This window comes from Oryctolagus cuniculus, chromosome 5 (genome assembly GCF_964237555.1).
Source record: "Oryctolagus cuniculus chromosome 5, mOryCun1.1, whole genome shotgun sequence".
Lineage (NCBI taxonomy): Eukaryota > Metazoa > Chordata > Mammalia > Lagomorpha > Leporidae > Oryctolagus > Oryctolagus cuniculus.
This window is the reverse complement of record NC_091436.1, coordinates 37286718-37293031: the sequence shown is the minus strand read 5'-3', so window position 1 is coordinate 37293031 and position 6314 is coordinate 37286718.

Here is a 6314-nt window from a genome sequence, read left to right as displayed (position 1 = left end):
CTTGGGCCATCTTCTACTGCTTTCCCAGGCCATAGCAGAGAACTGGATTGGAAGCAGAGCAGCCAGGACTCAAACCGGCACCCATATGGGATGCCAGCACTGCAAGTGGCAGCTTTACCCACTACCCCACAGCGCTGGCCCTGCTCCATTTCTGATCCAGCTCTCTGCTATGGCCTGGGAAAGCAGTGGAAGATGGCTCAAGTCCTTGGGCCCCTGCAACCACATGGGAGACCTGGAAGAAGCTCCTGGTTTCTGGCTTCGAATCAGTGAAGCTCTAGCCATTGTGGCCATCTGGGGAGTGGACCAGCAGATAGAGGGCCTCTCTCTCTCTGCCTCTGCCTCTCCGTAATTCTGCCTTTCAGATACATAAATGAATCTTGAAAAAAAAATCAGCTCCAAATGTATCAAGGAGCTAAACTTAAGACCTGAAACTATCAAACTACCAAAGAAAAGCAAAGGGAAAACATTGTAAGACATAATTCTTGGGCAAAGACTTTTTGGTAAGACCCCCAAAGCATAGGCAATAAAACCAAAAATAGACAAATGGGATTATATAAAGTTAAGCTTCTGCACAGCAAAGGATACAGTAAAGTGAATAGACAACCAACAGAATGGGAGAAATATTTACAAACTATGTATCTGGTAGAAGATTAATATACAGAATACACAAGGAGCTCAGAAAACTCAACAACAACAAAACAAATAACCCAGTTAAGAAATGGACTAAGGAGGGGCTGGTGCTGTGGCACAATGGGTAAAGCTGCTGCCTGTGGTGCCAGCATCCCATATGGGAACGCGTTCAAGTTCTGGCTGCTCCACTTCTGATCCTGTTCCCGGCTAATGTGCCTGGGAAAGCGGCAGAAGATGGCCCAAGTTCTTGGGCCCTTGCACCCACATGGGAAACCTGGAAGAATCTCCAGGCTCCTGGCTTCGATTTGACCCAGCTCTGGCCATTGTAGCCATCTGGTGAGTGAATCAGCAGATGAAAGATCTCTGTCTCTCCCTCTCTCTCTGTAAATCACCTTTCAAATAAATGAATAAATCTTTTTAAAAAAGGAAATGGATAAAGGATATGAATAGACAATTTTCAAAGGAAGAAATACAAATGGCCAACAGACACATAAAAAAAATGCACAAGTTCACTAACCATCAGGGAAAAGCAACTAAAAATCACAATGATTATTCCAGTTGCAAATGGCTAGTACTAAAAACAAAACAAACAAACAAAAACAAACTAATGCTGGCAAAGTTGTGGAGAAAAAGGTAGCCTAACACACTGTTGGTGGGAATGCAAATTCGTATAACTATTATGGAAAGAAGTATGGCGAGTCCTCAAAAACTAAAAATAGATCCTCTACTATATGAGCCACCTATCCCACTTCTGGGACTATATCAGAAGGAAGTGAACTCAGCTACAAAAGTGATACCTAAACTCTCATGTTTATAGCAGCCCAAGTCAAAATAGCAATGATATGGAATCAACCTAGGTGTCCATCAACGGATGAAATGTGATATATATATATATATACACACACATACATAGATGATGGAAGATTGTTCAGCCATTAAAAAAATGAAATCCTGACATATGCAACAAAATAGTTGGAATTAGAGGTCATTATGTTAAATAATGCCAGACCTGGAAAGACAAATATCACATGCTTTCTTTTATAGGTGGAAATTAACATAGAGTATAAAACTTATATGGATGCTGTATTATTTGGTATATAATTATAAATATTGCCTTCCCTGAATTATACCACATCCATGATAATATACCATTCTTTCCTTACTTTATGATCATTGTAGTGAATTCCACATTCTGTGGGATTCATGCTCCTGTTTTCAAGAAAAATGGTATGTATGTGTATTTATATGATACTTAACTAGGCAGTGAATATAGCAAAATGTTAAAAATTGTCAGATCTTAAAATTTTTTAAAAAATTAAAAAAGAAAGGAAAAACAAGTGTTTGAAACTCCCAAACAGCAAAGGTGAAAATGGAAGAATAAAACTACCTCGTGCTTCAAAAAGCAACTAGGGACCACCCTCACACTGCACGATAGCCCTGGAAATATGTTGTCTGAGGTTTTAGCAGTACCAATGCGTAGAGAAAAGTTTCCATACAGCTTCAATAACCAAGCAGAGTCAGAGTGACTCAAGACCCGTCTGGACTTTAGACTTATTTGATGGAAACTTTGTAGGCTGGGTTTTCATCTTTTCCCACTCGGACTTTACAAGCCAGGGCCCACATACTTGGAAACAGTAACTGGGCAATTACTAAATGGTTGCTGAGTGATGGTGTAAATAGCTGGAAAAAAGCTTGAATTTGGATTCATGACCGTGGTCAAGGTAAGTCTTCGAACTCTTGTGTTCCAGTTTTATATGCTGCTAGGGTGGACGTACAACTATTGAGGGAAAGCAGAAGTCTTCTTTGTATTTGTGGTTAAAACTCATCTTCTTCATCAAATCTATTCTGCAGAGAAAATCACTTTTTAGGTTTACAAAAAGAATTTTCTGCAAAGATGATTGTGTTAGAAGGTTTTATGTGCTCACAGAAACTGCTATAATGTGCTTTTTTAAAAAAATATTTCATTGCATAACCTTAAGGTGTACAATATGATGTTTTGATAGGCATTTACATGGTGAAATGGTTACTCCAGTCAAGCAAACCAACATATCCATCATCTCACATAGTTACCCCTTTGGTGTGTCAAGACACCACAAATATACTATTTTAACAAAAATCCAGAATTTTGAGAGGCGATACACAAGAGGGTTCCCACATAAAGGAAGCTTAAGTCAAAAAGTGCTGGTCCCATCACTGGCCAGCCCATCAGAAACCCAAACTCAGGGAAGCAATAGGCAGACAGCAGGCTTGAGCGAGCCTTCATTACTTTCATATTGTTTATTTGTCCATCTGGTGAAAACAATATTCTCTAAGCAGCAGAATTCCACCACCAACACATCCCTTCCTCCCACACACAGCTGTGTGACAGGTGAATGTTTTCATAAACTATGGGAGATGGAAGGTGTAGCAGAATGGACAGATTTGACTAACATGGAACATTTATCGATCGGGTTTTTGTTTTTACTTTCACAGGTTTTGTGGTGATGATGATGGATGGTGTTTGTTGAGGGCTTTGTTGACTACCTACCTGGGTTTCTTTTTGGTAGCAGAAATGGAAGCCAAAGACTAGCTTTGAATGTCAGGCTAATGGATGAAGTATTTTAATTGACAGAAGATAGAAATGAGTTTGAGGCCAAATAGTGAAACTGACCACTTTTGAAATTTTGCTGGGTGGTATATGATGTAGGTTTGCTTCCTAAATTCCCCTAGAAATTGTCAGAAAAAATGGATATGACTTAAAGATTCACTGTAGTGTTAGATTTTCCTGGGAGATGAGGCAGAATGTTGAGTCTGGCTTCAGACTAGAATAAGAATAAGGCACAGAATAAGAAGATGAATTGCCCCAGTATTCCAGGTACATCTGTGTTCCTGCAATGACCCATTTCTTCTTCATTGAAAATGCTGTTGTGATTGTTAGGTTATCTGCTAATTAATACCTTCCCTCTAAATGTAGAATGTTCAAAAATTTCTAAGTATTTTTTTTCATGCTGTATCTGTTTGTAATTTATACACATGTTAAACTCCTAACAGAAATAGAACATTTTATAGGTTTTTCCCATTTTACAAATGGGTACTTTCCATTATACAGTTAACAGGGAAATGGCCAGGGTATAAAAAAATTCATCAGTACTGAATTTAAAATATTATGAATGTAGAATCACCCATTTATTTTACTTACTATAAAGTTAAGGCATTTATTAAACAGAGAAATGTTGATAGGCAAAAGAAATAAATACTCAGGGTACCAGCAACCACAACAAATTGCTATCGGGCGACGTGTCCTTCTAGAGCTTCTGGTGTAGGATGTCGTACTCCGTGTATTACTTACTATCTGCTGTGTTACTTACATCCAAGCACTGTGCTGAATTCTCTGCACACATTATTTCCGCTACTCCATTTTTAAAACTGCCAGGTAAATGCCATTTTTACAGATGAGGAAACATTTGGAACTTCAAAGGGGGTATGTGGAACTCCTCTGTGATTTCGCAAAGATTGGTCTTATTTCCTTATGGCCTCTGGCACATCAGATAGGTCAGCTCCATGGCCAGTCATGGTGAAACATCAGCCATAGCTCTAGCTGCCTCGATGCTGGCTTAAGTTGGAGAATTCAACTTGGAGGAAGTAACAGGAAGATCAAAAACTAGGAAACAGGGAGGGAAGCGTCACTATGCTCCTAAATCTATATATGAAATAACTTGCATAACAAATAAAATTTTTTAAAAAATAAGGAACCAAATCTAACCTCTTTATGTACTGAGGAAAATTTTCAGAAGTATCTGACATAAAAAGAATCCCCTGAATGCAGTAGAATGTATCTTCCTACTGGGTCCATTTTCCGCTGTGGAAGTGTTAGGATTGTCAAGGGAAAAACTGGGTGGACCCAAGTAGAATACTCAAGGTGGCCATGTTTGAACTTCCATATTTTTGGTATATTTGGAAATCAGGTAGTATGATAATTATTGACAATAATTATGGTTGAAAAATGAATGTAAAGACAATATGATGATATGAAATTATATTTTGCTATAAAAAGTACCCCATAGAACAATTTCCAGCTTTAGTAAGCTGTGTACAATTTCTTCACATACTAACGTGATCACCCAGGAGTTGAAAGTAGAATAGTGGCTGAGGAGTGAAGGGTGCAAGGAGGGATGGGAAAGGTTGATTAATGGGAGCTATGTTCTATAAGAGAAAAGTTCTGGTGTTCTGTGGCATGGCCGGGTGACTACAGACAATGATAATATGCCATTTATATACAGATGTAAAGCTACAAGGTGGGATTTTTAATGTTTTCACTATAAAGAAGTGATCAATGTTTGAAGAGACAGTTATGTTTTCCCTGATTTGGCCAATATTTATTATACATGTGTGTCAAAACATTACAATGTTATCTATCAGTTAAAACTTTTTTAAAAATTAAAAACTAAAAAATTCTTGATGTATTTTTAACACTTATACTATCTTTTTGGGAAATATGTAGATTTTCTTCCAATTAATCCTTAAAGGCAAAATCTTTGAAACATGAGTCACCGGCGAGACTTCCAAGAAGTGAGTGCTGCTGGGTGTCCTTATGCAGAGTGATTCATGCTTCCAGGATGTTTAAGCAGATATCCTAGAAGGTGGGTGGCAGAGAAACTAAGAGCAGCAGTGAAATATTAAGGAATAGAATGTGTCTCATTTTACACAAAGCTGTTTCTCATCCAAATGCATGTTCCTGCTATTCTCACCTATTTTTTTAACTACCTGTTATTTGGTTGGTTTTTTTTTTTTTTTTTTCATTTCATTCCCTTTGATGGGTGGTAGTTTGCTGAGAGTACCAGGGGTGAGGCTTTTGAAGAAGCTATAATGTTCATGGGCCTGAAGGCTTACATTTTAAGAAGCAGTATTTAAAACCACAATGTTACTGTAAACTGTAATGCAAAATGCATCACAGCCTTTCCTGCTCTTCCAAACAGATTTTTGTAAACATAATCACCATTTTCCTGAAGACCCTGTTCACTGTCATGAGCATCCACATACTTTGCCCCTAGTTTAGTCTTTCTGTCTTGATACTTTGCACTTGATCTTTATTGTGCTGTCACCCCTCCTCCCCTGCCTCCTGCCCTGAGCTCCGACCTGCCTGCTGCTGTGTTCTCTCCCTGGGTTTCAAGTTGTCAGATGTTTCTTCTGTCTCCACTGTTGTATGACTTCTTATCCAGCTCTGCTTATCACTGTTCTCATTTGCATAACAGCGATGAAGAAAAGATTACCTTAGTTCTGTCTCACATGGAAGAAGAATTTCCAAGCAGACACAGCAAAGACAGAAGCAAGATGTATTGAAAAGCAAGCTTTATTTAAGTCAGAGACCTCCATCCAGAGTGGCCTGGAGAGGGGCTAAAGAGAGGAAAACCCAAAGGGGCTGGTGGTGGTAGTTTTTAAGCACAATTTTAGGCAAGAAAAAAGCTTATCAGCTTGACATTCAGTTACAAGGCAAGGACAAACCCATCAAAAGACCTGATCTGTAATCTTATTTGCCAGGGGTAGGATAGGTAACTTGTCTTTACAGTAAACCGTGAACTCAGAAAGATGGAATCACCACTCCCTCGCTATGCTTATGGTAAAATTGGGAGCTCTCAAGGAGAGGAGCAGGCATTTTGAACTTGCTAAAGATAATTTTTTGGGGGAAGCAAGCACTCTGCACCCTC